The sequence below is a fragment of the Narcine bancroftii genome, chromosome 1 (assembly GCF_036971445.1).
Source record: "Narcine bancroftii isolate sNarBan1 chromosome 1, sNarBan1.hap1, whole genome shotgun sequence".
Classification (NCBI taxonomy): Eukaryota; Metazoa; Chordata; class Chondrichthyes; order Torpediniformes; family Narcinidae; genus Narcine; species Narcine bancroftii.
In genome coordinates, this window is record NC_091469.1 from 37,575,103 (window position 1) to 37,599,779 (window position 24,677).

General features: G+C 41.0%; 1 protein-coding gene across 5 annotated transcripts in view; it reads left to right on the forward strand.

The window, feature by feature from the left end:
- Positions 1 to 24,677, forward strand: part of LOC138757128 (tyrosine-protein kinase JAK2-like) — a 297,517-nt gene that overhangs the window by 57,609 nt on the left and 215,231 nt on the right. Inside the window, exon 2 of one of the 5 annotated variants that reach the window (XM_069923978.1) lies at positions 16,691 to 16,824. The exons of 3 other annotated variants lie outside the window; for them this stretch is intronic. The gene's annotated coding sequence lies outside the window, so the exon portion shown is untranslated. Of the gene's footprint in view, positions 1 to 13,898; positions 13,919 to 16,690; positions 16,825 to 24,677 lie in introns of those variants that run through there. One more of the 5 variants, XM_069923984.1, reaches the window with a different exon arrangement.

Below are 24,677 nucleotides of genomic sequence, written 5' to 3' on the forward strand. Positions count from 1 at the left end.
TCCCCCGCATCTTCATCTGAGGCATTCAACTATGGGTGAACACCCTGGGAACTAAAGTCTGGAGGTGACGATGTCGTCCTGAGAGTGTGGATCTGCGCTGCTGGGATGCACGTGCTGCTCCCGAATGCTTGCATCATATCAGGCAGTCTTGCACTGTAACTTAGCATGCACACTGCACGAGGCACCGTCGGGGTGGCTCACTTTCTGGCAAAATTCATTCGACGGGAGGGACTCAAGGTACTAGAAGAGCCCAGGATTCTGACAAGGGGATCATTCTGCAAGCTGGATCTCATTATCCCTCACGGTCTGACAGCAGTAGTGATGGACATCGCTATCCCCATGGAAGAACAGATGTTGGAGTCCCGGGGACAGTAAAGCAATGAGCCCTCGATTCAGGAAGCCATCTTGGACTTCGTTAAGAACATTGGCTGGGACATCCAAGCAGTGAAGCATGAGCCAGCATCATTGGGTACCATGGGTTTTTGTCATCTCGCTCCTCTTCGGCACTTGCAGCCTTGGGACTATCACACACGGTTTGAGCTGATGTCGCCCTCCTTGTGATACATGGACTGTTGATGTGTTATGATGCATACACGCACGGTGTGGGGGATGGGTGCTTCAAGATTTTGGACATATGATTACTGGATGAGGTGGGCTCTTAATGGGGCCCCTGAATGGTCTGGTCCTCTGGTTGTTAACATATTTAGGTGTTTCTCGGGGTAAACGTTCTTATTGCGTTGTTGTATCACTCCCCCGAAAATAAATGTTATTGCTCACCCTCTCCACCTCTGATCCCCAATTGCCATTGGACCTCTGGCTTTCCCTTCCTGAAGTCAACCATCAGCTCCTTAGTTTTGGTGACATTGAGTGCAAGGTTGTTGTTGGTGCACCATTCAGCCAAGTTTACAATCTCCATCCTGGATGTTGACTCATCCCCTTCCTTTATACAATCGACTACTGTGGGATCATCAGCACATTTGTGGATGGTGTTGTGGTCACACCGAGCCGCACAGTCGTAGGTGTAAAGAGAGTAGAGCAGGGAACTAAGAACACAGCCCCGTTATGTTCCACTATTGATGGTGATTGTGGAGGAGATGGTCTAGAGGTAAGGAAATCCATGATCCAATTACACTGGGGTGTTAATTTCCAGGTCTTGGAGTTTGCTGATCAGTTTTAAGGGGATGATGGTGTTAAATGCTGAACTGTAGTCAATAAAGAGCAACCTGATGAATTCATCTTTGCTGTCTGGGTGTTCCAGAGCTTTGTGTAGAGCCAGTGAGATGGCTTCCGCCATAGACCAATTCCCACGATAGGCGAACTGGAATGGATCCATGTCACTGCTCAGACATAAGCTGATATGCTTTATCACCACCCTTTCAAAACACTTCATCACTGTTGATGTAAGTGCTACTGGTCAATAGTCATTAAGGCACTCCTCTTGAAATGGGTGTAACCCTAATCTATACAGTCTTTCTTAATATGTCGGTCCTGCCATCCCAGGATTCAGTCTGGTGAACTCTTTACAACATGAGTTCATTTAGAAGATTTTAAAAAAAACTTGGTCCTGCTTCTCTAGCAGTGGAACACTTTGGTTACTGAACAAGATCTAGATTCATTCCGAGTACAACCAGACATCAGAAATTATGTCTTTGATTGTAGTCACTTTGTTGATGTTAAGTTTTGCCTTAGGATTTAGAATATATCTAAACTTGAGAGTGGTGAATATCAGTGAAAACAGACATCTCATGGAAAGCACTGTGCCCAAAATGCTATTTTTCTCATTGAGGTTCATTTGGTTTTTTTTTAACCCAAAATGTTGCATTTCTTAATGTTTTACATTTGGTTTGGCCCCAGATTATAAATGTGGAATAAGCAATTTTTCCCCTTCTTGCTCTTTACTGGAATTAGTTCAGTTGATATAGACCAGGGGTAGACCATGGGACTTTCCTCTCCCTTACTATTCAAACCTCCACTTAGTTTGTAATTTTGGTCTGAAATAGTAAAGAAGGTCAAAAGTAATGGTAATCATTAATCATTTGTTTTATGGAAATTTTGAAGTTAGCAATTAATCAGTTTTGATCACCTCATTAGCATGTTCACTTCATTTATAGAGAGAATACTGAAGCAAGCCCACCAAATCCAGAATGCTCATCAGCCATTAATCACATTTTTCAATTTTCCCCATATTGTCATCAACTTCCCCTAGATTCTACATGGTTACCAGGTTGAGGGTTATTTAACCAACTAATCTGTATGTCGTTGGGTTGTGGAAGGAAACCAGATGTGCTGGGGTAACTCACAAAGTCACAAGGAGAATGTGCAAACTTCACACAGACAACTCGAGATCAGTCAAGTTTATTATCATCTGAAGCAGCATTCTCTGGTCATCGATGAAAAAACTTGCAGACACACAATAAGACATAAACACTCATACAGACAAACAATACATATGCAGGACAAGTATTCATATACTTTCATGATATGAGAAGTATTAGGATTGAGGGTGCCACAGCTCTGTTAGCTGCTGCATTGTGTTGCCTGTAAAGTTAACTAAAAACAAACTGGTGCATTGAATAGAATAAAAAAACCTTCTGAGTGGTTTTACCTTAAAAATATTAAAGCCAACAGCAGTATGTAGTAGATTTATCCCATATGAAAGAGAGAAATGTATTGATTTTTATGTGTACTTGAGGCTTATGTAATACATTCAAGATTCATTTATTGTCATCTAATAAAAACAGTGCAATATTACATAGAACCATCAGCAGAAACTGTGTAAAGCACCTCTTACAGTTGTAGAAAGAGAAGCAAAAGAAAGTCCCCTCAGAGCCCCTGAGTGTCCGTGGATTCGCCTCCAGCACTCCCGCAACCACACAGAGTCTAGTCCAAAGCACCAACAGCCCAAGCTCCAGATCAGAACCTCCCAACACAATCAGGAAATCATCAATGCCCTCGGCACCCTTTCACGTCCCGGTTCCAATACCTGGTACCCCTTCCGCCAGTCTCGAGCAGACTGTAGTCTGGTGTGAATCTCAATTGTCCACAGTCTGCGTATTCTTCAGCTGGAGAACCCCTTCCCTGGTCTGCCGCAGTGGTCGCCGTCCAGTGGATCATCTCCTCTGCTTCTCCTTCTCAAATGGGGAGTGTTCTCCCTGTTTTCTTGTGCCCAGTGCCAATCCTCTGCTTCTCGAGAGTCTGCGACCCCTTTGTGGCTGCTGTTGATTATAGATGCTGCCATCTTGGGCCAGACCCCATGGTTGTGGGATTTTCAAATAAAACCACTGTCAACTTCAGTAAAAGGCTGTTTACAGCCTACACGGAGCTGATGGAAGTTGGACTGAGTGTTTGGACCCAGCAGGAGTGCTGTATCTCTCTGCTCCCCATTATTTGCAGATCTACACCAGCGGTAGTTACAGGAAGTCCAGCAGCTCCACCAGTTTCCCTTCAGTCCAAATAAGAAAACTCTTCGCTTTCAATTTAGCATGGGATTCAATCCAGTACATTGCAACAACATATGCTCTCTGACATTTAACTGAGGTTGCCACTACATAAGATGTATTCAAAGTAAGCCTGTAAGCAAAGAAACTTGAAGACGAGCAGTTGAAAAATTTAAGGAAATTGATGTGCAAGTCAATGCTCCAGCAGGTATTAATGCCAGAATAATACTAATTCTGCTAAGCAGCCTGCTGGAAGGAGTACCTCAAAGGGATCCTCAACCAACATGAATGTCCTTCCTTTACATCTTGCTGTGGTGCATTATTTGATACAATCCCATTGCCATGCCAAACAGAGAAGCTGTTGAAAATACTATATGCTGATTGACAAATAAAAAACCTCAAGAGCAGATAGTATTCTGAGAAAGGCCTAAACTTTGTAACTTCACAGCCTCCTCTCCACATTGGGCAGGAGAGAATATGTCACCAAATCAAAGAGATAACATCTTTGAGAAAAGAGACTAATCTAAGTTTTCAACCTATCTGTACTGTTATGAGCCCAGAGGACCTCAAAACCCAGCAGCAATTGATATTCACCAAGACAAATGGTTACTTAAACAAAAGTTGCTTTTAATGATATTTCAACATGAAAACAGGATCAAACTTTGTTGTACCATTATTAACTTCCTTCTAATTCTTAGCACATGTGTATGTAGTGTGTGTGTGTGTAAGTTTAGAAAAGTTCTTTGATTCGTAGTCCAATCTCACTTCTCATTCCTCCAAATTTACTGGTTGAATGCAATTCTTATACTGTGCGCAGAATTTAACATTTATGAAGTTCACCAGGTTTTGGTGCTTGAAAGGTAAATGGTTACCACTCAGGAAGGTTCTTGTTTTCAGAGAGATTTGTTGTTTTTGGAGACAAACTGATCCCTTTTAATCAGCCACGTCACTGTCTTGCCAAAAAAACTTGCCCCATCAGGGTTCTCCAGATGATAGCCTCTTTCCTCTGGTCACCATAGAGTTCCTTTTTGTTTCTCTTATTTCAAGTGAAACATTAGGCAGCCAGTCCTCCCCTCTTGTATGCACCACAAGGTCTTTGACCAGGTTGAACTAAGCACTCACAACCCATCTTCAAAATGGGGTTTTTCCCACAAGCTTGACAGCTTGTCAGGTTCCAGTCCCAGCTGCTGCTGAACTGAAATCTCTCTCTCTCTCTCTCTCCTCTCTCTCTCTCTCTCTCCTCTCTCTTCTCTCTCTCTCTCCTCTCTCTCTCTCTCTCTCTCTCTTTCCCCTTGCAAAACCACATGACCCTCTTAGAACAGCAACCTCCACTCAGACAGACGGCAGCTCCAAACCTAATCCTCTGAATTCTTTCATCTGTTGCTTTTCAAAACAAAAATCAATTAGTGAAGTCCCTTGGGCACACCCCAAAACTTTTGCAAAGGCATTCGGAGCCAGCCTGTCTGGCTTGAGCTCAAGATCTCAGTATTTTAAATGAGATATGTTTTGAAGTGTTTGTATCTGACCCACACTAAAAAAAACCTACCACACTTTATCTCCCAAAATCATATCTATATACAATATAAAATGCAACATATTCTGTCACAGTACTCTTTGCCCAGTTTTTTGTTTGTACTTCCTGATTCAGACTTTGCAGAGGAAATTTTAAATTAGATGATAGTGTGGTGTTAATTACATGGGTGGAGGTTAAATCTTGTCAATGTGCTGACTTGAACACCTTTCTGAATTTCCTTCTCTGCAGGAAGGATAGAAATTCCTAAGGGAATTCAAACCTGTGTCCTTGTGGGTTCTTTTCCAAGGGTTCTGGACTTCTTGCAATCGTGGCATGCACTGGAAATCCTTATGTGTGAAAATACAATTGTGCGCCTCTCACTGTTGAACACCTCAATTTTTTTCTGATTTTTCACAAACCACTTTGTGTGTGTCTCGCAATGCTGTTCTTGCACATGAAAAGAAGCATGGAGGAACAAAAGATTATTAACTGTGGTGGGCTTTTCTTGGAGGATTTTGACTGACATCTTAAATTGGGGGAGGTGGATAAATCTTAAAATAGTGAATTTGATTGACAATCTCAAAAATTTAAAAAAAAAATTCTTCTTAGCTGGAGATTTAAAGAAATTGAATCCAAGCAAGCAGATATGAAAAGACCAATGCTTTATTTATTACTAGCTGGATATCCAGCATTGCCCGGGAAACAAAACGCTCAGTTGTTGACTACATGGTTAAAACAAAATACCCAAAAAACTTCATGGTAATTCTGCATAAATATATTTTTTTCAAATACACATTTATATTCTTTGTAACAGAGATACACGGTTCAAACAAAGTTGACTTCTGCTCATGGAATGCCTGGTGGCATCAGCACTGAAGCAGGCTTGGCATTGTTCCTCAGTTTCCTGCGTCCTATTGATTGCTTGTCTGGAGTCCTGAGCACTGAGATAGACCTGGTATTGCTGTTCTGTTTCCTGTTGCCTGCTCCTTGCATGTCTGGAAGCATCAACAGTGAGGCAAGACTGATATTCCTCTGCCGTCTCTTGCTTTCTCCTTCATCTAACTCTGATGAGCTCGTGAAGAGCGTTTTCCAATGTTGCTTTGCTTTTTTGGGCCCATATAGAACTGGGCTTAACCACTTGTTTTTATTCTGAATGTACATTGATATACAGCACTGCAACTAATTGAGGTATCCCTGGTGCAAGTTCAGTTTGTTTGAATATTTGAACTTCATATGACCTTAAAGATTAAATTCAATGTGGTCATGACATGTAACATCAAATGTTACTCCTACTAAACCTTCCTGGATATTTCTAGAATGCTTCATTTGCATGGGAAACAAACAAACAACAGACATACATGCACAAATATATATTAGATATTTTAATGTGAGTTGTTGAAAACTCTGCTCTTCCAACTGGACAATGCAACCACATGCTCTGGCAGCCAGCAGCGGGGATTAATCTTTGCATGATCTCAGCATTTATACTAGTGGAAATTCTCCCCAAACAGTTGACTGTTGATTTCAAAGGGAATTATAAGTCAGTGGGGAAGTTCCATGTTCGGTTATTATAATTGTATATTTTTTAATTTTTGTTCACAAATATGTTAATTTTTAAATCATATGTAATCGTTTTTAGAAGCTGATTGTGAAGTATTTGAATACATTGTAGCTTTTCAAGCCAGTTGTCAAAATGGCTGGAGTTCAGGGGATAAGGCTTTGGTGCATTATTTGAGCTGCTACTCCCATTTGTCTCACTAGTGCCCTGGGAATTGAGCACAATTAGGAAAATAAAAGGAGATTGTGCAGAAAGGGCTGGCAGAAGTCTGAGGGAGAGGAGGGGAGGAAGTCTCCACTGGGAAATTACTTCTGCTGAGGCGTGTTCACAACTATCTGTCTTGTTTCATCTTCAGTGTTGACCAGTGATAAGGTACCTTCGCTTTCTTTGAAATGACTGTGAGTGAAATCTAATAAGTGATAAATCTCCAGTTTCTGCCTCATTGTTGGGCAAGGACCACATAAGGAATATTGTGCATGTAGCATTGTGTGTCCTTCGTGAACTCGGCTACTTTTACTCCATTTACAGATGTAACCACAAAAAGTACATTGTGGCAGTAGTTGGTTCCTTCAAACTATGACATTGCTCCTTTTGAGCTGTCATGGCAAGTCTGAGGCTGGCTGATATGGATGCCTCCCATTTTTCCATGACATGCATCTTGACTCTGATCAAGAACTGATACGGGCATCATCACTGAAGCTGAGGCAAAGTGGGCCTACCTTGAGAATTGTAATGTCACAAGAACATTACAAAGCACTCTACCAGCAACCTGAACCTACACTTTTTCTGTGGACTTCAATAGAAATGCCATGCACTACTCAGCTCAATAGCATCCAGATTTTGTGAAATGGTGCAGGAATAACAACTAGAGTCTCATCGTGGACAAGTCAAAGATGATGAATATGGACTTCAGATTGACCAAGGATACCATCCTCCACTACATATTAATAGCTCAGTGGTGTAGAGAGTGGAGTGCACCAAGAGTCCTCAGAGTCCATTTAAGAGGTGACCTATCCTAAACCCATAGTATCTCCACACTTGTCAAGAAAGTGCAACAGCGACTGCACTTCCTTACAAAGATGAGATGGGCAAGGCTATCGGCCACTATTCTGTCAACTTTCTGCAGGAGCTCGATCGAGGGCATCCTGACCGACTGCATTACAATGTGGTATGGTGGCTGAAGAGCATAGGATTGGAGGTCAATCCACTGGACCATAAAAGTGATAGAGAGGGGTCTCTTCACCATTTCCCCCCCCCCCCCCCCCACCCCTTCCCCACATTAATGTAATTTACTTGGATCATTTTTAAAGAGAGCTCACAAAATCAGGGAGGATGCTTATCACCTTGCACACAGCATCTTCCAGCTACTCCCTTTGGGAAAAAGATGAGTCAGAACCACCAGGCTGAGGAACAGCTTCTTCCCAAGGGCAGTGAGACTGTTGAATATCTGCTAAAGCATCTCTCCATGACTCCTATTTATTAATAATATTTATTTTAATATGTCATTCATATACACATATATGTATCAATTGTCTGCGCACATGTTTTGCATTTACAAGAGTAAATGCAGGCATTACAACAGGAGATAAGGGACCCCGAAGAAATCCTGGCCATGCCTTTTATCATAGGCACAGCTGATCAAATAATTAATCGAGCCACAAGTTTCTTTGGAATAGATTTGGAATACATCTTTTTATTCCTGACTTTCTGGAGTGATGGTTGAACTCAGAACTTCCTGAATCAGAAAGGAGGAGTTCATCCAACTGTGCTGAAGAGAAAGGGGGACGCCATTAATAGCATTGCCACCATTTCTGTTGATGCTGTGATTCTCAATGTTTGTATGTGAAGTTGGCCAATTTGTTTTCAAATGCACCACTAAAACAATGATTCAACTCCCTCAGGCTCACAATTGTACAGGCTTCATGCTAGTTGGGCAAAGGTGAACCTCAGCTGGTTTGTTTATTTGTAAAGTGGCAATAGCTGAAACATTGTGAGGATTTTCCACATCAAAAAAAATCAAATGTTTTTGTTTGGTAATGAGCTGTTTACTGGTGTACAAGTCAGCATTCACAAGCTTGAACTGAAATTATAACCTGGGATGCAAAGTGTTTTTACTTTTAAGGGCAAGTTAGATAAAATCATGAATAAAAAAGAAATAGATGGAAATGCTGATAGCTTTTTAATGAACCAGGATATGGTAGACCATAAATGGCATGAACCATTTCGACCTTCTGTATTATTCTGAGAGTTTGATTAACTAGCTTGCTTTAAACATTTCGTTTGATTCCACACCTTCCACAACAGCTTCTTTAACTGAACCTTACAAGTGCAACAAAGAAACATCATCATCCTATTTAAACCATACATTATTCTGAGTTGAAAATGTATCTATTTCTTCAGAGCTGGGGAGAAGAGATCACTTGACAGATGTTGCAAGTGATGACTCCCATGTGGCAAAGATGAATGGAAAAACTCAAAAGCTCTCCATGGAAATTTGCTTCAGAAATTAAATGAATAATGTTGATATCAGCACCAGTTTACTTCCCTTGTAGGAAGTAAACCAATCAGCTCTCCTCATACATTGTGATACTTAACATGGCACATTGAGTGTTCATTGCTCAGTGAGTGTCCAGAAAATACAGAATAATTTCACTAATTAAACTAAATGTGCAAAATCTAATTCAAAATTATTTTTCTAGAGTCTGAGTTTTACAGCATTGATTTTTAGTCTCCTCCATTCTGAGAAAAAGATTTTGGCTATTTACCTTGTATATGCCCCTCATGATTTTATCAATTTCTGTAAGGTCATCTCATAGCCTCTTCAACTTCAGGGGAGAAAAGGCCTTCAAGTCCCAATTAAAATTTTTTTTGCACCTTTTCCTGCTTAATTATGTCTGTATAACCAGAACTGAGCTCAATATTCCAAATGTTGCCTGATTGTGGGTGGTGTGGTTAGCGTAGTGGTTTGTGCACACTGTTACGGCACCAGCATTCGGGACCAGGGTTCGAATCTCAAGCTGTTGGAAAGGAGTTTGTGCGTTCTCCCTGTGTCTGCGTGGGTTTTCTCCGAGTGCTCTGGTTTCCCTTCAAAACATAACAGGGGTTGTAAGCCAATGGGGTGCAATTGGACGCCAGGGCTCATGGGCTGAATGAGCCCCGCTACCGTCTAAATTTAAATTAAATTAACCTCTTGTGAAATGTTATCCAAACTCCTATACTCAGTCCCCTGAATGATGAAAGCAAGCATGCCCAATCATTTTCACCACCTTTTTGCCACTTTCAGGGAACATGCGTCTGTACCCCAGGTCTCTCTATTCTACAATATTCTCCATGGCCATACCATTTATTATGCAAGTCCCGCCCTGGCATAAGTTATCAAAATGCAACGCCTTGAACTTGTCTGAGTTAAATTCAGCCTGTCACTTCATGGCCCACATTTCCAGTTCATCTAGATCCTGCTGCAATTTCAGATCAATTTTCTTCACTGTCCATGAAAACTCAGTGCTCTTTGATCTAAGAGAAACGGTGGCATGGACATTCTCTTCAGCACCAACCTAATATTAATTATTGCTGAAACTAGTGATGGTTTGGTTTTACAGAAATTATTGTTGAATGCCACTGATTCACCATGACTGTCAATACAGTAAAACCTCATTAGAACTGCAGTAGTTGGGGTCCAAGATTTCAAACCGCGTTACAGCTGAGTCGCGGAACAGATGCATACATGACATGATTCAGGAAGCAGGAAAACCGAATACTCTGACTCAAACCCTATAATTAGACCTTTAAGGCCTTAAAACTTCACATATTAACATACACATCTTGTAAATGAGTCCTAAGAGCCCATTTTTGAGATTTTGGCTGTTAGTCACTGTTAGCTTGGCCTCCTAAAATCAATGTTTGGGGTCCACGGATACCCGCGCTATAAACGATTAACGAATCACGTTCTAATGAGGTTTCACTGGATTTGATTGAGCATATAACCATTTTTTGAAAGATGATGGTTTTGCTTTTCACTTCTTTTGGCTTGGCTTCGCGGACGAAGATTTATGGAAGGGGTAAATGTCCACGTCAGCTGCAGGCTCGTTTGTGGCTGACAAGTCCGATGCGGGACAGGCAGACACGGTTGCAGCGGTTGCAGGGGAAAATTGGTTGGTTGGGGATGGGTGTTGGGTTTTTCCTCCTTTGTCTTTTGTCAGTGAGGTGGGCTCTGCGGTCTTCTTCAAAGGAGGTTGCTGCCCGCCGAACTGTGAGGCGCCAAGATGTACGGTTTGAGGCAATATCAGCCCACTGGCGGTGGTCAATGTGGCAGGCACCAAGAGATTTCTTTAGGCAGTCCTTGTACCTCTTCTTTGGTGCACCTCTGTCACGGTGGCCAGTGGAGAGCTCGCCATATAACACGATCTTGGGAAGGCGATGGTCCTCCATTCTGGAGACGTGACCCACCCAGCGCAGCTGGATCTTCAGCAGCGTGGACTCGATGCTGTCGGCCTCTGCCATCTCGAGTACTTCGATGTTAGGGATGAAGGCGCTTCAATGAATGTTGAGGATGGAGCAGAGACAACGCTGGTGGAAGCGTTCTATGAGCCGTAGGTGATGCCGGTAGAGGACCCATGATTCGGAGCCGAACAGGAGTGTGGGTATGACAACGGCTCTGTATACGCTCATCTTTGTGAGGTTTTTCAGTTGGTTGTTTTTCCAGACTCTTTTGTGTAGTCTTCCAAAGGCGCTATTTGCCTTGGCGAGTCTGTTGTCTATCTCGTTGTCGATCCTTGCATCTGATGAAATGGTGCAGCCGAGATAGGTAAACTGGTTGACCGTTTTGAGTTTTGTGTGCCCGATGGAGATGTGGGGGGGGCTGGTAGTCATGGTGGGGAGCTGGCTGATGGAGGACCTCCGTTTTCTTCAGGCTGACTTCCAGGCCAAACATTTTGGCAGTTTCCGCAAAACAGGACGTCAAGCGCTGAAGAGCTGGCTCTGAATGGTCAACTAAAGCGGCATTGTCTGCAAAGAGTAGTTCACGGACAAGTTTCTCTTGTGTCTTGGTGTGAGCTTGCAAGCGCCTCAGATTGAAGAGACTGCCATCCGTGCGGTACCAGATGTAAACAGCGTCTTCATTGTTGAGGTCTTTCATGGCTTGGTTCAGCATCATGCTGAAGAAGATTGAAAAGAGGGTTGATGCGAGAACACAGCCTTGCTTCACACCATTGTTAATGGAGAAAGGTTCCGAGAGCTCATTGCTGTATCTGACCCGACCTTGTTGGTTTTCGTGCAGTTGGATAACCATGTTGAGGAACTTTGGGGGGGCATCCGATATGCTCTAGTATTTGCCAAAGCCCTTTCCTGCTCACGGTGTCGAAGGCTTTGGTGAGGTCAACAAAGGTGATGTAGAGTCCTTTGTTTTGTTCTCTGCACTTTTCTTGGAGCTGTCTGAGGGCAAAGACCATGTCAGTAGTTCCTCTGTTTGCGCGAAAGCCGCACTGTGATTCTGGGAGAATATTCTCGGTGACACTAGGTATTATTCTATTTAGGAGAATCCTAGTGAAGATTTTGCCTGCAATGGAGAGCAGCGTGATTCCCCTGTAGTTTGAGCAGTCTGATTTCTCGCCTTTGTTTTTGTACAGGGTGATGATGATGGCATCACGAAGGTCCTGAGGCAGTTTTCCTTGGTCCCAACAAAGCTTGAAAAACTCATGCAGTTTGACATGCAGAGCTTTGCCGCCAGCCTTCCAGACCTCTGGGGGGATTCCATCCATACCTGCTGCTTTGCCACTTTTCAGTTGTTCAATTGCCTTATATGTCTCGTCCTGGGTGAGGACCTCATCCAGCTCTACCCTTAGGGGCTGTTGAGGGAGCTGGAGCAGGGCGGAATCTTGGACTGAGCGGTTGGCACTGAAAAGAGATTGGAAGTGTTCTGACCGTCGGTTGAGGATGGAGATCTTGTCGCTGAGGATGACTTTTCCGTCTGAGCTGCGCAGTGGGCTTTGGACTTGGGGTGAGGGGCCGTACACAGCCTTTAGAGCCTCGTAGAAACCCCTGAAGTCGCCAATGTCCGCGCTGAGCTGGGTTCGCTTGGCAAGGCTAGTCCACCACTCATTTATGATCTCCTGGAGTTTGCGCTGAAGATGGCTGCATGCGCGACGGAAGGCTTGTTTCTTCTCTGGACAGGACAGCTTTGTAAGGTGAGCCTGGTGGGCAGCTCGCTACTAAATAAACCAACAGTTGAATGTAAATCAAAAGACCAAATTTGGAGGGGTATGCACTTCCTGTTCTCCATTCATAAATGGTTGGTCAAGAAATTTGTTTATCATTTGTTGCAGATGACAACACAAGAGTGAAGTTCAAAAGGTTTCAAACAGTTATAATTGCAAGAAGTTGCGATTTTAGCTGCAAAAGGTGCTTGATGTGTATTCTGCCTGCAGAGTAGGCAAAAAAAAACTGGAAGTACACTCTTGCAAAACTGAAATTTATAGGGGTCTTTACAAGTTTGAGTTTGTGTTCAAGCAAATTATAAGATTTCATCATTTCAATGATATAATTTTAGATGTCCCTTGTTATATTGCAAGTGTGTTGGTGTATTTTTGGAAAATATTCCAGTTTTGTCACAGTTTGTGGGCACAATAAACAAAATTCTGAATATTAGGTCAGGGTTAAATGTGCCCCCCCCCCCCAGTATTTATCCTATGCTTACAGTTGTGTGCAGGATGCATTCATGCTGGACTTTTCCGATACTAATGCATGTGGTGCAGCAAGTGCAACTACTCAGCTGTGGCCCATCGTAGTCACCCCTGACCATCTGTGTTTGAAAAAACAGATAATCCTCTTTCCTTTTAAGATGACAATTAATTTTATTAATAGAAATAGAGAAAAAGATGGTTTGTTTTCTATTGTGGTCAGGCTGTGAGAGTTGATTCCATCTTTGATGCTTCATTGACTCCAGCCTAATTTAAAATACAGTGCATTCAATCATTCACCTAGCATGTTTAAATCCGAAAGTCACATTGCATTTGATAAATTGAATCACGAGTGAACTACAATAAGAATATTTTTTCCCACAATTAAGAGTAGTTTCTGTGTTTATTTAAAAAAATAACAAATGTAAATTACTACTCTTTCCTCTTTTTAAAGAGCTTAAAGGGGCTACAATTTGTAGTAAAATAAACTGTATGATAAACATTTCAAATTCAAAATTAAAGCTAATTTCAGAAAGAAGCTATTTTAGTAATAAATGCCTCTTTAAGTTTAGAGTTGTTGACAATTTGTCTGGAAATTTTGCCAATATAACAGGCTTTTAATAATGCAGGAGTTAATTTTTTACAGTCGGATACAAGCCCAGTGAGAAAAATGTATTCCTTTAATTATTACATCATATTTTCCTTTTATTTTTCAGGCATTGGATTAAAGCATACGGTAATAAAACCACAGAAGAACTAATAACTTGGAGTTCAATAATTTGTTAGAGTAAAAAAAAATTACTTTGTACTAACAAATCCCCTAAATCCTAATGGATTTAATTTTCCTCGTTCTATAAATAAAGTAAAATATTAATCGAAGGGAAATCTAGCTCTTCATCAATATCATTTTAGGAGGCCCTTCAGATAAAAATTTCCTGAAAAAAAATTGCTAATGTTTAAAAACCAATCTTATTGCATATTTTATTTTTAAGAGGGTCAAATTTGTGTCAAAAATGAGCAGTGTACAGATGAAATCCATTTTTTTACAGAAATCATTATTATTTTCACTTGCATGAAACTTAAACGTAAACTTTGTGATTATAAAGGTAAAGGATATTAGCAATAACTAACAAAACATATCAAGCACTCATTTCCAGCATTTCAAAAGCACGATTAAATTGCAGGCAGCAGCTTCTGCTGTTTTGCCTCAATCCTAGTTTAGCTCTTCACCATGTATCAACATATTTTCTCAGTTTGTTACACTATACAGTACATACTCTTGGCCCCTTGCTGAGACTGGCAGTATTTTCTTTTGCACTAGCCATTTCCAAATAGCCTGCAGACAAAGGAGGGTTTTGTTCCATCAGTTCATGCACAAAAGTTTCCTTGTAACTGTATTGAACTATAGTAAATACTCCCAAAAATGTTTAATGATCACTGAACCACAGATTTTTGTAAGTACTGAGTTAATTGCTATTCATTTAAATATGAAACTATAAGAGTATATGAAGCAAATCCCTTTATCTCGATACTTTTTTAAATTAACTGTGATCAACCACACTGACCCTTGGCATGGTTTCCCAACACTAATTGTAATTTACCCCGTCAGTTGTTGGACATACACAGTGTCCCTCTCCTCTTCGACCAATCTCTCACTATAAAAATTGTCGTAAATATCTAAAAATGTGTCTATTAGGAAGATTAAATTTTGCTGTCAGTTGTTCAAAAGAGACAAAGTTATGTCGAATAATAAGATCTTTGTAACTCTTGATATCTAATCTAAACCATTCCTTAAAACCCGCATCTAACATAGACAGCTGAAAAAGATGATTTAAGAAGTCTGGAGGGTGCAGAGATACTCTGCCCAGTGTCTGAAGAGTGCTATTAGATCCATATCTTCACAGTTTTTACAAGTTAACCTTAATTCGAGTGAGGGGTTAGATTAGATAGTTTTGGGATTTTTTTTTCTCTTTTTTTAAATTTTTTCTGATTAACTGGTCAAATATGGGTTTAAAATGGTTGTCATTAGATTATGTCATTAAATAAGACAGAATTTACCTTGTGTTCAGATAAAGGGATTGTTTAATTTTGTCTTATTTATTCTCTATCCAAAAATATCATTAGAAAGTGATAGATGGGTAATTACCATACTGATAGATTTTAATGTTTTAAAGAAATATGAATAGGTTTTTTTATTTACATTTATTTTTAATTTGTGATATGTATATATGACCTGTGGTTTGTTATATGAGAAGACTTTGTATGTAGGATTTGTATATTAATTTAATAAAAATATTTTAAAAAGAAAAGAAAATTGTTGTAGGTCAGCTTTAGGAGTTCCCTCCATGACATCAGATTGTGTTTGCAGTTGTCTTCACCAAATATGATTCCTCTTTCCTCACTTTACTGCATTGCTGAATAAGTAGTATGCAGACTTTTAACTCTATTAGATATGCACATTCACTGCACTCACTAAGGTTGTCCTTCTGGATTGAGGATGATTTGTTTCTGCCCCAATTTTGTAATGATCCAAAGGTTTACACAGATGGGGCAGTTGTGCTCAGAGAGATAGGCTATTTGTGCAGTGATGAACTCCTTTGAGCTGGGCTTCTGTGTGCTCCTGAGTTAGGAACTTCACATCTTCAGTAACATCCTAAAGGTTTCTTCTCCACATTTTCCATAGTTGTGGGCCAGAAATTCTCAGGATGGAGCAGGGACTTTGCATTTTTCTAAATAGGTTTTGGTAACATCCTTGAATTTTGTTTGTTATCCATCTGATGATCTCTCTATAATGGATTGCCAGTTTCGACAATCTGCTGTGGGCACATGAACAATATTGAGTGCTCAATATTGCTGACCGAGCTCAATTAGTAAGTTGAGCAGGGATACAACAGTAAATAGAATCAGTGCATGATTGTCCTTTTACTCTCTAAATTCATTCTTTCCTCAAACTTTGTGATTCCTTTGTGTACAGTCTGAATCAACTCAGTTGAAAATGCATACCTAGCTATCAGTCTCTTTCATAATCGGGAGCTTAATAGTAATAGCATCCTCAATCTCTTCAATTCTGTGATTCATTTTACTTCACTATAGTCTTCAACTCTAATTTAGATCCTTGCCCTGTCTCTCCACACATTGAAAGTACAATGTCCCCCAAGTGTAGGACATATCTGGCTCCTGCTCTCCCATGCACTTCTCTCTCAGAAGGAAATGTAAGAGACAGATCCCAAAACAACATTTAGAGAGTACTTAGGACTGAGATGAGGAAAAATAGTATCACTTAGAGTTGTGAACTTGTAGAAGGCCATACTACTGAAAGTTATTGAGGACAAAAATTCATTAGATATATTCAAAGGGGAGTAGGATGTGACCCTTATGACAAAAGGATCAAAGGGTATGGAGATAAAACAGGAAAATGGTATTGAAATGGCACATTCAGCCTTGAATGATGGAGCAGGCTTGAAGAGCTAAATGGTTTACTTTTGCTCCTATTTTCTATCTTTTTCAGTAGCAAAACGTGGTTTAAATTTCAAAGAAGGGAACGAAGGGAATATCACCAAACTGGTGAATCTCCTCTGCACAGCTCCAAAAATAATAAATCCTTTCTCAAACCAGGAGTCCAGAATGCATGAGGTACTCCAGGTGGGCCTTACCTTTATTCTGTACAGGCAAATCGCTCTGCTTAAAAATATATTCCCTCTAGCAATGAAGACCCACATCCTATTTGCCATCTTGATTGCTTGCTAACTAACTTTTGCAATTCATAGAAAAGTGCAGCACAGGAACAAGCCTTTCGGCCCACAATGTCTATGCCGAGCGCAATGCCAAATTAAACTAAATTTCATCTGCCTGCATGTGATCCATATCCCTCCATTCCCTGCACATTCATGTATATTTGAATGCCTCTTAAACACTGCAATCATACCTACTTCCACCACCTCCCCTGACAATGTGCTGTAGGCACCCATAGCTCTCTATGTTTAAAATAAAATGTTCTGCTTATCTCCTTTTAAGCTCTCATTGTAATTACATATCCTCTAGTGTGTGACAATTGTTATTCTGGGGTGGGGGGGGGGGGGAGAGGCAGGGTAAGATTCTAATTGCCGACCTGAGGAATGTCCTTCATAATTTTATAAAGTTCTGTTAGGTCTTTCCTCATCCTCCAGAGGAAACAACCCAAACTTGTCCAGCAGGTGTTGTAGTTCGTACCCTCTGATCCAGTCAGCATTCCTGGTGTACTCTTTCCAAAGCCTCTATATCCTTCCTATAAGGAGGAGTCTTGAATTGTACTCAGCACTCTAAAGTGCCACGTAACCAAAGTTTTGCATACCTGCAACATAACTTCCTTACTTCTGTGCTCCATGCCCTGCCCAATGAAGTTAGATGTCATATGCCTTTTTCACCATCCTTTCCACTCCATGGCCACATTTAAGAAGCTGATGACTTGAACCACCAGATCCTTCTGTATATCAATACTGTAAACAGTCCTGCCATTAACCGTATGTTAACCTTACATTTGTCCTTCCAAATTCCTCATTTTGCCTATTTTATAACTAATTTATATTCTGCTCTATCCTTTTAGGGCCCCATGGGCCAGCCAATTCCACATCCAAACTTTCAATTCACATTTAATCCCATGCATCTTACATACCATATCAAATGCCTTTCAAAGGTTTATGTGAACAACATCCACTAACTGCCCTTTTCTCATCAACCGCCTTCATCATCTTTTTTTAAAAAAAATCTCAATCCAGTTTATAAAAAATGACCTGTCCAGCATGAAACTCTTACTAATCTGATCATGCTTTTCCAAATGGGTGGGCATCCTTATCCCTAAAAATCCTCTCCGATTGCTTCCCTACCACTGATCTGAAGCTCATTAACTCCTAATTTCCTGGATTATCCCTATTTTCCTTCTTGAACAAAAGTAAAACTTTGGGGACTTTCCAGTCCTCTATGGCTCTGCCTTTTGCTTATACAAAGATATTTTGTCAAGGCTTCAGCAATCTGCCCTCTTGCCTTTTTTAATTACCTAAACTATATCCCATCAGGCACTGATGGCCAAGTACATTAGCATTCCCCCACTGTTCTCATGGATCCTCTGTTTTTGTTTCCTTCCTGAATACTTATTTACTTACTCATCCACCTCCTTACTAGAGCTACAGAGAGAGGCGTTCTTTCATTCCTTCTGGTGTTGGTTTCTAATCAAAGTATTGGTGGCACAGATTTGTCGGGTTTTTTCATGCAACTGAGTGTTTTGGGTATAATAATTTAGTTTACTTGTGATTTAAGTAATTTTATGTAATGTTTTGAGTCTAAAGTCTAAATTGTGTTTACTCTGAAGTGTCTTATGCTTTACCCTAATGATGCAGTCGTCTCCAAGAGTGTTATCTCATTTTTTTAACTGCTGCTCATTATAATGGCCACAGCTTTAAGAAATGATGACAAGCTTCAAATTTGTTTTGATTCCCCTGACCTCAGATAAAAGTCTCTGCCTCGCATTTGTCATAGTTGCCTAGGGATCTGTAGTGCCTGCCCAGATAGTTTGGGTTTGTAGGGCGGGCACGGGATTGAGTTGGCCATGCCAGTGTGTTTAGGCAGCCTTTCTCCGCCCACATGTTTATCCAACCCATTACTATTCTGCGAGATTATTCTCTTGAGCAGGGTGTAGTCCTTTGTGTTTGTTGATTTTGTGTATTTTTGATTAATTAACGTAAAGCACTTAGCACATTTTAAACAACAAAATGATGCTCCTATATAAATAAATATTCAATTCAATTCTCTGACTCCAAGCATAAATTCTCTCTTTTATCCTTCAGTGATCCTATCTCTTCCTAGTCATGCATGTGTTTTTAAATGCCTTGGGATTTTCCTTAATCCTACTCCCCAAGGACATTTTGTAGCACTTTTTGGTCTTTCAAATGTCCTGCATGTGCTCTATGATGCAGTCTATATGTTCCTTCTTTGCCATGTCTAAGTTAAGCTTCCTAAATCTTGCATGTGCTTCCTTTTTATTTTTGACCAAATTCACAAACTTGTCATCTCAGCTTCCTTTTCATTGCCATCCGTACTGGAACATGCTGGTCATGAACTCTGATCAGCTGCTCATTAAACAACTCCATGTCAGATATGAATTATTGCTTAGTGTCACATCTAACTTTGTATGACTGAGGAACAGAGAATACTTCAGCACCAACCCTCTTTTCAATCTTCTTCAGCATGATGCTGAACCAAGCCATGAAAGACCCCAACAATGAAGACGCTGTTTACATCCGGTTCCGCACGGATGGCAGTCTCTTCAATCTGAGGCGCCTGCAAGCTCACACCAAGACACAAGAGAAACTTGTCCGTGAACTACTCTTTGCAGATGATGCTGCTTTAGTTGCCCATTCAGAGCCAGCTCTTCAGCGCTTCACGTCCTGCTTTGCGGAAACTGCCAAAATGTTTGGCCTGGAAGTTAGCCTGAAGAAAACGGAGGTCCTCCATCAGCCAGCTCCCCACCATGACTACCAGCCCCCCCCACATCTCCATCGGGCACACAAAACTCAAAACGGTCAACCAGTTTACCTATCTCGGCTGCACCATTTCATCAGATGCAAGGATCGACAATGAGATAGACAACAGACTCGCCAAGGCAAATAGCGCCTTTGGAAGACTACACAAAAGAGTCTGGAAAAACAACCAACTGAAAAACCTCACAAAGATAAGCGTATACAGAGCCGTTGTCATACCCACACTCCTGTTCGGCTCCGAATCATGGGTCCTCTACCGGCACCACCTACGGCTCCTAGAACGCTTCCACCAGCGTTGTCTCCGCTCCATCCTCAACATCCATTGGAGCGCTTACACCCCTAACGTCGAAGTACTCGAGATGGCAGAGGTCGACAGCATCGAGTCCACGCTGCTGAAGATCCAGCTGCGCTGGATGGGTCACGTCTCCAGAATGGAGGACCATCGCCTTCCCAAGATCGTGTTATATGACGAGCTCTCCACTGGCCACCGTGACAGAGATGCACCAAAGAAAAGGTACAAGGACTGCCTAAAGAAATCTCTTGGTGCCTGCCACATTGACCACTGCCAGTAGGCTGATAACGCCTCAAACCGTGCATCTTGGCGCCTCACAGTTTGGCGGGCAGCAACCTCCTTTGAAGAAGACCGCAGAGCCCACCTCACTGACAAAAGGCAAAGGAGGAAAAACCCAACACCCAACCCCAACCAACCAATTTTCCCTTGCAACCGCTGCAATCGTGTCTGCCTGTCCCACATCGGACTTGTCAGCCACAAACGAGCCTGCAGCTGATGTGGACTTTTTACCCCCTCCATAAATCTTCGTCCGCGAAGCCAAGCCAAAGAAGAAGAAGAATAGTATTTTGTACTTGTGCATGAGGCTCCTCATGCGCCCTGAGTCAGTTTCACTGTTTTTTTCGAGATCAGCAAACCCTTTGAGACCAGTCGTCTCTTTTTAGCTCGATCGTGTTCTTTACGTGCTTGCAGATTTTTTTTGATAATCATGGGCAGGGCCACTCTGATCATAATGCTATGCTGTTTTCCTGAACAGAACTAGCAAGGAATTCCATTTCTTTATAAACAGTGAATTCTGATGTTTCAGACTCTCCAAAAATTTGGAAATCTTGATGATTCAGCATCTGGCTCACCGGGTGATGCTTGCCACGCTCCCCTTCTACTCACCTGGACTTGGGTACCCCATGCTCTCTTTCTATTTCCTCTTTGGGGAGAATTGTTAAAATATGGAATATCATCAAAAATAGTAAATTGAAAGCATGCTGGAATAGTGATAGAAATGGCACCCAACAGTCAAGAAAAATCATCTGATCCAACACGACTAAAGTCTCGAATGGGCAGAATGTCAAAATTTTATTGTACCCTTCGTCATCTTCTTAAGTTGTCTTTAGGATTGAAAATTACTGTCTCCATGCACATTCTGAGGTGGTTGATGAGGCTAGTGTGAGAACCACATACTCTGCCAAAAATGGAGCAGGTGAAGACTGACCAAGTTGGTGGGTGTGTATTTTGTGAGACAGAACTTGCACAGAGAGGCTCAGAGTACCTGGCTTCACTTTCTCCATATGATCCCAAATGCACTTTCTCCATTTTGAGTAGTCATGGGTCATAGATTCCCGAATGTCAATGGGGATGGTGAATTTTTCAAGAAGACATTGAGCACATCCTTGAATCTTTTTCTCTATCTAGCTGGTAATCTCTTCCAGTGATAAACTTCAGAAAAGAATCTCTATTTTGGGAATCAGGCATGCATACGATGAGACCTGCAGTGAGGCCTGGGAAAGATCATTGATGTTGATTTGCTTATCTTTCCAGAATATTAAGAAGATTTTGTGGAGGTCATTCATGGTGATGCAGTAGTGTACAGAAGGGTAGGTTAACTCTTTTCCTCAATTGACCAAACTCTCTGCTAGTGCATTGAAGTTGATGGTGAAATTCATCACCAAAGCTTATGTTTGCTGAGAGGTGGCAACTGACACATGACAAGTGATCCATGTTGTAGTCAGAGTTGACTTGCAGTATGTTTTCCCTGTTATTGATGGCAAGCACAAAAATAGATATAGGAAGCCTCCGTGCTATAGTTGTTTGGATTACAAATAAGTGCCCGTTCAAAATGAGCAAATCACCACCCAAAATTTGAGTATAAAATTTATGTGGGGGGAAATAAGTAAACAAAAACTTTTTTTTCAACTCTGCACAGACAACGTGGCTTTGTGATGTAGGAAGACCTTCACCTGCATTTTGATGTTTGGCTTTAATGATGGTTTCGTAAATATATGATCCAAAGAAATGGCATCAAACGCAGGCCATTTGGCCCTTTGACATTGCAAATTCTACCTCAGAGATATGCAGGAGACTACAAATAGTGGAATCTGAAGCCAAACACAATCTGCTGGAGGAACTCTGTAGGTCAAGCAACATCAGAGGGAGAAAATTAATGACCATTTGTTTCAAACCTAAACTTCATCAGGACTCAGCCCTGCTTTCCAGCACTGAGCATCATATCCTTCAATTCCCTTAATCTCCAAAAATATATCACTCTCCACTTTGAATTCTCCTCAATTCCATTTTAATGAATATTTGCAGTTTTAAACTTTATGGTGTAAACAATTCCAGGTTGAATGGAACTGTGGATTTTTAGGTGTGAATTTTATTTTAAAGCAAGCTAGTTTTAAAATCATTTTGGTTCAAATTTTCAGCATTTACCGGAGTCCTGAGCTACTGATGCTGGTATTTAATTAATTCTGTTGGAGTGCAAAACCAATTCATTGAGGGGCTGATAGGATGGGGAATGTCCAGGGAGAGATGATGCTGTCCTGCCTATTTGCAGTATCTTTTGTTTTGATCTCAGTTTACTTCTATTGCAGTTTTTTTTTACAGTACTAATTGGTGTTTGATTGACATTTTGCTTAACAGAGGAGGGGTTATTTTAAAACAAGTATTCAGCCTTGTAAAAAATGAGTTACTGTTGAAAGTTTGTGGTACTTTTGGAAGTCAAAGTTTATACCAGTGTGGGTGGGATTGGTAATTCCAATGACATCCTACATTGATAAGCCGCAGAAGTCGGCGTGGGCATTATCAAGACCAAAGTCTGTGCTGGTGGGTGTGGAAACTGGATGTAGGTAAAACAACTAGAAAATTGGCTAGTTTAATAACGGCAGGAAAACCCAGCCACTTGTTTGTCTGCTTTTATAATGAGCCATAACATTATTTTGTACTTTTTTTCTTCTTTGGGGTTTATATATTATCCTAGAAATGGAATAATAGTTTTTTCTTCAAGGGCTTGGCCCTAATGTGGGAATCTTGGCACTCTGGATTGAAACCACCCAATAAAGAGAGATAGTTGATACAGTCAGATTATTTGTACTTTCACTAAATGAAGCAATTCACATTTCATCGATTTAAAGGAGGAAAGGATCTGTAACTATCAAAGAAAATCATCCATTAAAGAAAATCCAAAGATTGTTCAGAGTTAAGTTCTGTGATCAATATTAAAGGCCTATGAATTGAATGTTTGAAATCCCCAATAAGGTCATTGAAATGCAACTTACATAAGCAAATGTTTTAAAGTTTTATTTAAAGTACTGTCCAATCTTTGACCATACTTGAAGTTTAATGTCCACCTCTGTCCTCATTAATGTATTAAAAAAATAATAAGGCACTTCAGATTGTGAAGAATATATGCATGAGTTAGAGGGGAACTGAGAAGTTATTTTGAAGGATGAATTCAACAGGGAAGTCTGTTTTAAAATGAGAGGTCTTTAAGGGATTTTGTAAAAGAAAAAGATGTATCTATAGTTGTCTATAGGTCTATTAAGAATAAAATGGTGGCAAGGAAGAAAATTGCTCCCATTGAAGGTAAATATGGCTGCCTTTGTGTGGTGCCACAGGAGATGGGTGAGATGTTAAATGAATGTTTCTCACTGGTCTTTAGTGTGAAGAAGATTATAGAAGTTAAGGAATTGAAGTAATGAATTGTGATGCCCTGGTGCATTGAAAAATAAAAATGACCAGAGAAGAGGAGTTGGCATCTTTGGTGGAGCATTAAGGCGGATAAATCTCCAGGGACTGATGAAGAAGAAGACATTAGTGAGACTCTTGCAGAGATATTTACATTACCTTTGGACTCTGATGAAAAGCCAGAAGACTAGAGGGTAGTTCACAATGTACCAATATTTAAGAAGGGTAGCAAGGACAAGCCAGAGAACTATAGGCCAGTGAGTCTGACACAAGTAATGAGAATGTTGTTGGAGTGAATTCTGAGGGACAAGATCTACCAATATTTGAATAGGCAAGGACTGACTAGGGGTTGGCAGAATGGCTCTTTGTATGGGAGATCATGCCTCACGAACCTGATGAAGGATTTTGAAGAGGTGACCAAGAGGTTTGACGAGGACAAGGCTCTGAACATTGTCTGTGTTCATTTTAGCAAGGCCTTTGACAAAATCTGACATGGCAGGCTCATCAAGAAGGTTATATCACATGAGGTCCATGGTGAGGTAGCTAAATGGATTCAAAATTGGCTTGGAAGAAGGAGTCTGAGAGTAGTAATGAAGCAACTGAAGAAAGAGGGAGAGAAGTGAGGTAGCAGTGAAGGTTTGATTCTCTGCTTGGAGGCCTGTGAGCAATAGTGAGCTTCAAGAATGGGTGTTGGGTCATCTGTTTATTATGTATGTAAACAATTTAGAAAAGAGGGTTGTTGCGAGAACACAGCCTTGCTTCACGCCATTGTTAATGGAGAAGGGTTCAGAGAGCTCATTGCTGTATCTGACCCGACCTTGTTGGTTTTCGTGCAGTTGGATAATCATGTTGAGGAACTTTGGGGGACATCCGATGCGCTCTAGTATTTGCCAAAGCCCTTTCCTGCTCACGGTGTCGAAGGTTTTGGTGAGGTCAACAAAGGTGATGTAGAGTCCTTTGTTTTGTTCTCTGCACTTTTCTTGGAGCTGTCTGAGGGCAAAGACCATGTCAGT